The sequence below is a fragment of the Poecilia latipinna genome, unplaced genomic scaffold (genome assembly GCF_001443285.1).
Source record: "Poecilia latipinna isolate Pla-1442-1.1 unplaced genomic scaffold, P_latipinna-1.0 Scaffold2913, whole genome shotgun sequence".
NCBI classification, from domain to species: Eukaryota; Metazoa; Chordata; class Actinopteri; order Cyprinodontiformes; family Poeciliidae; genus Poecilia; species Poecilia latipinna.
In genome coordinates, this window is record NW_015115529.1 from 42,628 (window position 1) to 53,323 (window position 10,696).

General features: G+C 37.9%; 1 long non-coding RNA gene across 1 annotated transcript in view; it reads left to right on the plus strand.

Moving 5' to 3' along the window:
* The window catches only part of LOC106939574 (uncharacterized), an 18,110-nt gene extending 9,593 nt beyond the window's left edge, over window positions 1-8,517 (plus strand). The window contains exons 2-3 of the long non-coding RNA XR_001422874.1: window positions 5,905-5,908; window positions 8,507-8,517. This is a non-coding gene — a long non-coding RNA (uncharacterized LOC106939574). The remainder of the gene's footprint in view (window positions 1-5,904; window positions 5,909-8,506) is intronic.
* Window positions 8,518-10,696: the final 2,179 nt, after the last annotated feature.

The following is a 10,696-nucleotide window of genomic DNA, read 5'->3' on the forward strand; positions in this document are numbered from 1 at the left end:
TGTGAGCTTTTACCAGGAATTTTACCTCGGTGAAATTGAGTTTGACACCCCTGATGTAATACTACTAAATATATAGTGTTATTTTGTTCACTTTGAAACAAAATTCTGATACAGAAACCTTGCTTTGATTTCATTAACTTTTGTAAAGTATAATCGTGAAAGGACAAGGCCTAATCTTTAATGGCCTGATGGGAACCGGCAAAGTAGAGAAGCTTTAATGACTTTCTCTTCCACGGGGGACAGACGGTCGTTTTCTTGTGGCGTCTTCAGTTTAAAGTTTGACCGTTTGCCAGTTATCTTTTGGATAAGCCATGGTCATAAACTGAGTGAGTATCAAATCTCCTTCTGAGCCAAATGAGTCAGAACTGCAGGAAAGAAAAAGCTTATTTTACATCAGCATTCCTGAAAAGAAAAAAAATATGAAAGGCCACAAAAGGAATCTTTTGAGATTTTTTGTATCAGAAACTTCTTATGAAATGTATATAAAAAAAATAAATGTCTGCTTTCTTAGAAAGGTCATTAAGCATAATGACGTCACTGAAATGATGAGTTTCAATCTTGGTGGGAAGTGTGCAGCATTAGTCAAGAGCAATGAGTCATGATGTTCAGAAATCATGGGACCTTTTTTTGATGTGGCAAATGCATAATGCATGAAAGTGATGCATCTGTTTCTGCTGATAGAAGAGGACACTTCAAACCATCTGAAAAGGTCCAAAGGAATTACTTTATTTTAAAGAGGTAATGTCATGGATTTGGTAATTCCCTTTTTTTCATGGTCATCCACACATCCATATATACAGAAGAAATTCAAAGTTCACATCAAAAATTTGTAGTCTGTCCAGAAGATGACTCTTGTTCCTAACATTGAAGTGCTTCATTGGGAGTCCAGGATTTTCTTCATTATATAGCCTAGTTTGTGGGTGTTTGACATAGAATGTGATTAAAAGCCTAAATTAAAAATAAATGCAATAAATGACTGAATCCAGATGCACCGATGAGTGTGTGTCATATCTTTTTTCAAGGGTTTGTAAACCTTTGTGCTGATAACAAAATTAGCCATTTCCAGTTACTCTGATTACGGAATAAAAACTGGAATATAAGAAAAAAAGATTGTTAAAAAGCATTGAAGCTGTTTATTCCCAGAATTTTTAAAAAGTGTTAATGAAATACCTGACTAAAATAACAGAGTTTATGTTTTAAATGATTTTAAGTACCCTACCGATTATCCTAGTTAGTGGGGCTAGCATTACAAAAACAATATTCACCTTTTATATAAATTATATAGAACTTCAACACTTAACTCAGAAATTTCAAATGCCCAAATCATGTCTGTGTGAAGGCTGTGTTTGTGGCTGCCTTGGGATAAAATGAGGTAATAAAGGCTACCTCACACTTGGGCATACTTCATGAAGAACCAGGTGTTCTCAAGGCAGACGTAAAGCGGACTTTTGCTCAAAGGTCCATGTTTTACGCCAGTGTGCACATTCTTGGTGTTGCTCAGTAAAGTGCTCAGGGGAAAACAAATTTGACATCAATGTGTTTCGTACATGACACTGAGCTGATAAGGTTGAGAGTTGGTTCTGTCTTCTGGTCGAAATGGATTAAAACTTTTAACAGCGTGGCAATAAATGGCATTTTTGTGTGGATGAAAGGCCAAAACGCGTAAAAATGTATTAATTTTCCCTGATATCGGGCTAGGCCTCAGTTTCAAAATGCATTTTCTATATACTAAAAATGATGTTTGGCTCCTCTCAACACTCACAACCGCCTTTATAATTTAGACAAGCACAACAGCACAGGTCACTGAGTGTGTTCTGAGCCTTGAAGGAAACCCTGCTGGACAACTAACCAGAGAGGAGTCAGACACACGCAAATACCCCCACAGGTTACTGGCACCGAGCTGCAAAAACACCTCACAAAATGCCACGACTGCTTTCAGACTCAGTCAGTGAAGCACACATGTGTACATCGCACTCATGCGTGGTAAAAAAACCCCCCATAAAATATGAATAACATTGTAGGAATTGGAGTTGGCATGATTGTACCACCCACGGGGAACGGAGAGCAATGTGTGTTTGCGTTTAGTTGACAGCCTCATTTATTCACTGTGTGAGGCCGACATGGTGTGAGTGGTTTTAAGGTCAAATAACACACTAAACAGTGAATCCAGCCGACTGAGTGCGAGAACACTCCGGGCTGTTAGAGAGAATAACTTTCCGAGCGGAATTAGTTTGTCCGGCGACTGAATTTTGTTATTTTGGAAAAAAATAACTGATTTCTCTTGACAGCAAGGCATGACATGAAAAATGGAATTGAAGAAGACAGGTGGAAGATGGCTAACCGAGACTCGTACTGCTCCTGCCATGTCTCTTCTTGTGTCCGTGTCCATCATGCAGTGCCTCTGCTGTGGTCCCGCACAACTTGTACTTCATCCATTATTCACATCTTCGCATTGACTGAGAACGCGGCACTTATCACTGTCCAGCCAGAGGGAGGACGAGGTGAAAGGGATACAATATGCGGTTCGACCATAGGAAGAGCACGGCACAGCCCGAACGCACATCCTGTGTGTGTGTACTTTGACACTGATGCATGTAGCCAGCCTCTTTTTTTTTTTTTTTTGGTTTGTTTTTTTGCAAGCTGCGGAGTGCCAGGTGTCCTGATGGGTGATTCACAATGCACTGCTGTTGGGCATGTGGAGCTTATCCGTTAAAATCACTGATGATGACACACACATGAACACATTCCCACCAGAGGGCTGCCTCCGTGCCGTTTTCTGGGGCTGAGAAATGAGCAGGGGCATTTCCTTCCTGCTGACATCTGCATACAGTATCAGCAGAAAGCCGGTTGGAGATGGGATTCTGGCGGCTGCTCTGACGTGGCACCGCAGAGCTTTTCAGATTCCACATGCTACGCACAAAGGACAAGCTGAAGGACTTGGCATGTGGAATTGACAAATACATGATTGATTTTGGCAGAAAGAGAAAGCAAAATCCTGAGTAAAATCATTTTAAAGTGTTTTATACATTTTAAGCATTTATTGTGCTTGTGTAGTATCTTATTTTGACTTCATATTTTTGTTTTTATGATGTTAAGAACATTGAACTGCCTTGTTGCTGAAATGTTATTACAATTGGATGGAAACATAGCTACTTTTGCCAATTTGAACATTTTCACAGACAAAATACTGACATTTGTGTGCTGATGCCAAAATTATTTGACCCGGCTCTATAACACATTTTTATTTTGGGTCTTATGATGGTCTTATGGGACAACCCCCCCACTGTCCTACCGTGACATTTTCTGCACTTCTCCTGAGTGTTACACTAAGACTGCAGGAGGATGAATTACTTAGTTTGTGGAAAACACACTAATAGCTTTTTTGCTTTGTGGAAACATGGGTCATTAGCTTTTTTTACGATATTTTTAAGTTTTGGTCAAAATTCGCATGACAGTGGGATGGAAACACAGATACTGTTGCGAATTTTAATGTCATCCCAGACAAAATAATGGCATTTGTATGCTGATGCCAGAATTACTGAATTAATTAGTTTGTGGAAAACATACTTATAGCTTCTTTGCTCGCTTCTGCAGCAGCCTACAGATTCAATTATCAGAATTCATGTTCCTGAATGTATGCCAGGAAATTCTCTTTCTATGGCCCAACTGCTCTACCTGATTGTCTGTCTCAGCACAAAATGAATCAATAAAGTTTGTTTGTTTTTTTTGCATGAATGTATAGCATGTAGAGTTGAGGTTAAGTAACAGGCATAACTAGTGAAAAAAGGGCTAAGGCGACGGGTAAATACCAGTAGAAAATGAGAGTTTGTCGTATTAAATGACTCTATAGCTAACTATGATCTGTAGACCTTCTGCTTTGCTTTTTTTTTACTATAACATTTAAGTCCAGAGTGCTGTTCACTTTTAGCAGGATGTTGGGTGTTTATGTGAAAAAGGCAGTTTTTATAGTTCTTTAGCTGAATGCTGATTTGAGTGTGTAGGTGTCTGCATGTCTTATTTGAGACGTTTTGCTGTCTGCAGAGCAGACTGTGTGGGTTTCTTCTTGAATTTGCACCTCTGCCAGCAATTCGCTTCAGAATCGCCCTACGGTGCATTTACGGGAAATCAAGTTATGGACTTCTAGTAAGTTTAAGTTGGTTTTGCTGTGCGGCTTTGTGCATGAGTGTTTTTGTGGAGGGCAGAGAGAGAGCAAGAGAGAGAGACAGATTGTGTGTGTATTGGTGTAATAAAAAAAGGGGGGGGCAGACAGAGCGCAAGCCAGCGAGCGTAGGCTGTGTGCTTAAACTTTAGGAGATTTACATGCAAAGCACTGCTGCTCCAGCATCTTAACTTGGGGAAGTGAAGGTTGAAATGTACTCAGTGCAAATGCGCTTATGACTGGAAAAGAAACCAATTTCATTTACAAGTAGGGGAACTCAAAGTAATGTACACTGAAGCACACTCCATCTTAAGATGTTTGACTTGTTTTCTCTGACTAGAGATTTACTCAGTGGCGAAGCCGCACGATTTACGATAACTTAATTCATCTCCTGCTATTTAGCTGCTGACGGAATTACTTCCCAATGTGAATATAAGAAAAAAATAAAGAGTGAAGTCAATCTGAGATCACGCAGCCTGTTTTTTTTTATTATTTTATATTTTGTTGGCTTGCATCGTAGATATTTGGCAAGTCTGACTTCATTCCTTTGCTGCTTTGGTGTAATGAATGGAGGGATTCAGGGCGTCACAGTGAGTAAATGAATGTGAAAATATACATTAGTGCAGGGATTCTTTGGCTGGAGAATAATTTGCATTTGCATGACTTATCATTTTTCACTTTTCTCTCTTTCTAAAAACTGGATGACAGAAGTCTTTGGTCCGATGCTTTGGTCTCAGCTAGCCCTTCTTTTTAATGACAGTTGTTTTTAAAGAGACTTCATAATTCACTTTATTTGTTGTTTCTGTTGTTTCGTTTGTTTTTTTGTCCATTATTAACTTGGTATCATATTTATAGAATATGAAATATTGAACACCTCTACTGACTGTAATAACATAAATGTTTGTACTTTCTACATTTAGAAGTTGTGTTTTAAAAATATGTAGTTTTGAATTGAACATTTCATGGATTACAGGATTGTTTCATTCCTTTTATTATTGATGTTTCCTGGAAATCTTAACACGTTCACATGGTTACAGCACTCCCCCCATCTCTTCTTCAGCTCCTTTCTCCTGGTCTCCTTTTTGGTTATTCCCTCTTTCCCTCCTCTAATCCCACTCTCCTTTGTGCCGTGTTGTCGTTGGGATTATGTGCTCAACATGCCGGTTATGCCAGGCTGGGCTGTGTTCTCCTCAGAGGCGTGTACTGTGTTTATACATGTTGGACAAGGTCTGAATTAGTTTATATAACCATTAGGCCCCAGTAGCATGCTAAACACATGAATACGGTGAGATCTTTTTAAACGACTAAACTGCTTAAAGAGAAATATGTTGCCTTGTGAATTCCATATGGGAAGGTTTCATTTCTGTTTAAATTTTCAGCTCAGTGAGAGTTTGGGAAAATAAAAGCAGTTCATAAAGTTGACCAGAACACTTCCCGGGTGTATCTTTTGAGTTTTTTTTTTTTTTGTGTGTGTTGTGTGGAACGTAAATCAGGAAGAGGAGAACAGATGTTGCTCGGTCAGACCCATCTCGGCCTGGCTGCCGCTGTAGCTAATCTTATTGTCTCTGCAGAAGGTCTTGTAGCAGCGAGACATGGGCGAAGTTAATCACAATAAGCCAGCGTGAACCCTCTCTGCAGCAATTATCGTTTGAGTCCTTATTTTACTCCTCATTTCTTTACTTGCCTGTTACACCCAAAACCATACTTTTAATCACAAGGACACCTCCGCTTTCTCCCTGCGGAAGCTTTGTGGTGTTGCTGGAGAAATCCAATTTGGACAGAAATTTTCAGTTTGTGCGTAATAGCTGGAGAAAAAGAACACAGTTCCTCCATTACATATGTGTTAAGCCAGTGTGGTGAAATGGTGAAATTGCATCAGCTGCTTGGTGAAAGGATTTAAGATACTGTTGCCTCATATGTGGATTTAGGAATGTTGATTAACTTAAATTTGTCCCCAGTAGAAGAACATATAAAATCATATTAAGTAAGTTAAAATATACAACCCATTGAGTCTAGTTTGTCTGATTAAAATAACATTTTGAATGAAAAGTATGAAAAGTATTAGACGTACATTTCATTAAGCCCACATTTCTGTTTTCATAAATATTTTTTTTATTAGTTTGATGTAATATTCTAATTGTAAATGTTGTGTTTTTATTAGTTGACATTAGAAAATTATCATGAAAATATCAGTGTTTGTCCATTTAATCTATACAATGGATTTCCCTTGGTGATAGACTTACTGAAATAAATATGCTTTAATAATATGATCTATTGAATAGGTCTGTAAATTATTGGCCCATAGTATAGGTGTATATTATTAAAGGGGCAGTATGATATAAAAACAACTTTTTGAGCTTTCCATCATGTTAAAATGTTATTGCCTCATCAAAAATATGCCTTGTTATAGAAAATGTCTGATGATCTCAAAATTTTTGAGTTTCTTCTAGAGCATTTTTGACTTCAAACTCAGACATGTTTTTGTTTTCTATCGACAATTTCTGAGATTAATCTCAAAATGAATCTCAGAAATTTATTTTGAGATTAATTTCTGAAGGTGGAAATTTTTCTGCCAAAATGTCCTCCTTTTTAGAAAAAGAATATCTACAATTTCCCTAATACTCCATTGTATTATTATCATGCTAAAAAATATATGTATATTTTACCTCATCAGTCAAATTGACAGACAACAAAAAAGCATCTTTGGGTACACAGGTATCAATTAAATTAACACAAGAATGCAAGCAGAAATACAGACGTATCATTTCCCCGAGACGGGCTTCAGACAGAGGATGAGAACATCACTGAGACTCCTTCACACGGGAGACAAAAGGAGACATGGCATATGGATGTTGCAGCAGCCAAATGAAGGATGTAATTTCACCCCAAGAAACCAGAAAATGACCCAGAGAGAGCAGCGGGCAGAAGAACAATCTGTCTGTCTGAGTGTGTCCTGTGTGACCTCTTGTCCAGCCGCCCGCTGCTCCAATTATCTGCCCTTTTTGATTGGTCTCACAGAGACGTGGCCAATTAGAGGAGCGCACTGCGGGGAAGCTTTGACAACATAAGTCACGGCCGTTTTACGCACAGTTTTGTTAACGTGCGTACAGACAGCCTGAAGGGGTGAAATCAGAAATGTCATTGTTACAGATTTGCCCAGCGTGCTGGGGAAACACATGAGGAAGAATGAAAAAAAGTTATTAAAAAAAATTAACCATATGCAAAGTTATTTAAAAACATTTCCTCTGTCTTTCACAGGTTCCTTTGCTAAAAAACCTAATTGTTAAAAAAAAAAGTGCATATGGTGCTTTAAATGAGGGAAGAAAATGAATAAAACGTGTAAGTGATGCAGATTGGCTTTATTGCTTTATAAGTGGAAGCAAAATGCTCGCTGAAGGCTATTTTCTGTTTAAACATTTCTTGGAAGTGTATTATTCCTAGATAAACGGCATTACATCAGTGACTTTTGTCTGTTTTAAATTTTTTTCCCCCTGAAACTAAAAGCATTTTTATTTTTATATTTGATTTCCATTAGTTGCCAGAAGGGATTATACTGAAGAGCTAGCTTACTTTGAGGAACCTTTCGAGGCTATTGATTGGATTCTTGGTTTCTCTTTACCACACTATAAAATACAAAATAATTAGATGATATATAGAGATGATTGAAAGAATGTACAATTATTGTATTTTTATAGTGCATGCAGCATCTATAAAAACCTAATTTGTTTTATAAATAAGTTGTGTTCAACAAAATGTGGCTTTTTTGACCAAAAAATGTCCCCCCCAAAAAAAATCACTAGTCATTACTTTGATTTCTACAAAGTAATGACAACTATATGAACATGTTGAACAATAAATGATTGCTTATATGTTCCCCCGTTAGGTGACTGACCTAATTAAACAGTGGTCCAGCCAAGTGGTGTCTATAGTCTCTAAATGCACATCATCTGTATGTAGTGAGTGGGTCATTTTAGATCTAAATGTTATTTTGTAGAAATTAGTTCTCACGTTAACATTAAACATTGTTTGTGTGTATGCGCGTGTGTAAAGTTTTAATGTCAGAAAAAGGCACATTTTGTTGATGTACAATTATTGTATTTTTATAATGCATTATGATTGATTTGTAAAAGCAAGAAATGGGTAAAACATCCAAAGAGGTGACTCCTTTTTAAAATCATTCTATAAAATGTCTATTTAGTTACTGATTTTTCTGAAGGTATGCGGTAGAGAGAAGAAGACTGATTTGACGATTGATCCCATAAAGCAGGGCCAGCAATTACTTTTATGTGAACGCTTGTGAAGATATTGAGAGTGAGGGGAGTCTGTTTGGGGAAATGAAGTTAAAAGCAACATTTTTTGCTTTCTTGCCTGCCTCTCACCGGCGTAATCTGTTTAGGCTGTGACACTTCGATCTAATCAACCGTTTGATTGACGGATGGAGGGAATCTGGTTTACGTCTGCGCGCAGAAAGTTATGCGAATCTAGCGAAAACACCTTAAAGATAAATGGAAACATCATCCACTCTAATGTGGATGTGCAGACATATAAATGAGCGTATATAATTTCTCAATTTCAGAATCGTGTGCACACTCTTGACTGCCAATTTAAGTCGGGAAGGCTGTGGATCTCTTCCCAGACACTTTAGCATGACTTATGTCATAGGGTAAATAAGCTGTTTGTTTATCACTATTTGTTTTCTCCTAACATGTATTCTATAGTAAGTGTAACTATATCCCAAGTTTAATCAACATTTCATGTGAAAGGGGAGATTGTGCCTTTTGAAATAATTTGGGAATAGAAATTACCAGTTGCTAGAATGATTTTTTTATGTAGAGGTTAGGGATGCACTGATCAGGTTTTTTGCTGCAGATTCTGATTCTGATCACCCATGAGGGCTAATCATCAATCACTGCCGATCACCTGGATTGGCTGTTATTTTTTCGCTGTAGGTATAAATGCTACTAGCTACTATGTGATCTGGCAAAATGGAAAAATGATCTGGCAATAAATTCACCTACTTTAGACATAAAACATGCAAAATACTTGCAGGCACAATACAGCAGCTACTCAGTCAAAAGGACAACTGAAAAACCTGCAATCAGTAAAATAATATTTAACAGTAAGACTCTCAGTATCATAAATTATACATGAGTCAAATACATCTCATAACACTGCCTGTATCAAATAATGCCAGGTTAAAAAGAAAACATTCATTTAAAGTCAAATGCAAGTTGCATCCCGAGTTACTAAATTCAAACGTCCTGAGAGCATGGTAAGCTGAAAGTAGCATGTAGCGGCGGTCCAAGAGTGAGAGCAGAACCAGCGTCTTCCACCACTAGCTCATTGACTTAAATTATTTTTGGATTATTTGTTTAGCTTTCTGACTGTCATGCTCTTCTGGGTGAGTGTTGGTAGTTGTGCGCTGCTTTACCTGTCATCTGGCCGCTCCGGATGTCTTTTTTTTCCCTGCAGTGAGCCTTGATGTAGCCAAACTCTGTCAAGTGTTTTAAAATGCCATATTAGATTAGTTGTGTTGATGCATTTTGATGTGCTTCACCCCAAGATAATTTTCTGTTGCAACACGCAAACATCCCCATTCACTCTGAGCGTTGAAGCCCTTCACTGCATTCCTTAAGATTTGTTGCCGCACGGTGGCACAGTGTGAAGAAAAGAGGAAATAAGCTATACACGCAGGCTGCAAAGTGAGATGCATGTGATCGGTTTTGGTGATCAGCATCAAGAGATCATGCACTTTTTCAAGGAAATTGGCCGATTATTATCGGTGACAAATCGATCAGCACACCTCTAGTAGAGGTTTATTAATTAATCTACTGAATTATCTCGCAGTATAATCAAATTTCAATAGGACTTCAGGATGAATATATCAACAGTAATGGCATTAATGTAGCTAACTGCTACATACAGTACCATCTATCAAACATCAGAGATCCTTAACAGCCTTCTATGAACAAAAATGTCAGCACAATGACCCAAACTATTGTGCTCACAATAACAATAATGGGCAGTACAGGCCATCACATTTTCAATTTTAAATATATCCACCTTCTTTCTCTTGCAATCAATCACCCGGCTACTGGCTGGTCACATTAAACCATACGTCGCTCCATCTTTCTTCCATTCTCTAATACATCTGTTCTCCAGTCTTTGTCACCTCGGTTGTTTTCCTTTCAACAATATCACCCGGCCTTCTCAGTTTCATTCCAAGGCTCTGATTCAGTCCAGTTTGAGAATTGATTTTTCCAAAGAACTGTTAAAGTTGTCAAAGCCAGTGGTGGGAAGTAACGAAGTACAAGTACTTCGTTACTGTACTTAAGTACAATTTTTGTGTATCTGTAGATTTAATAATGGGTACTTTCTACTTTTACTCCACTACATTTTACAGTAAGTATCTGTACTTTCTACTTCACTACATTTCTACAAAAGTGTCGCGTTACTCGTTACATCCAAGTCGCACTGCTCTCTTTTTGTCCGTTAAAATGTGAAGTTTTAAGGTGGCGCCGTAAAATCCGAGCAATA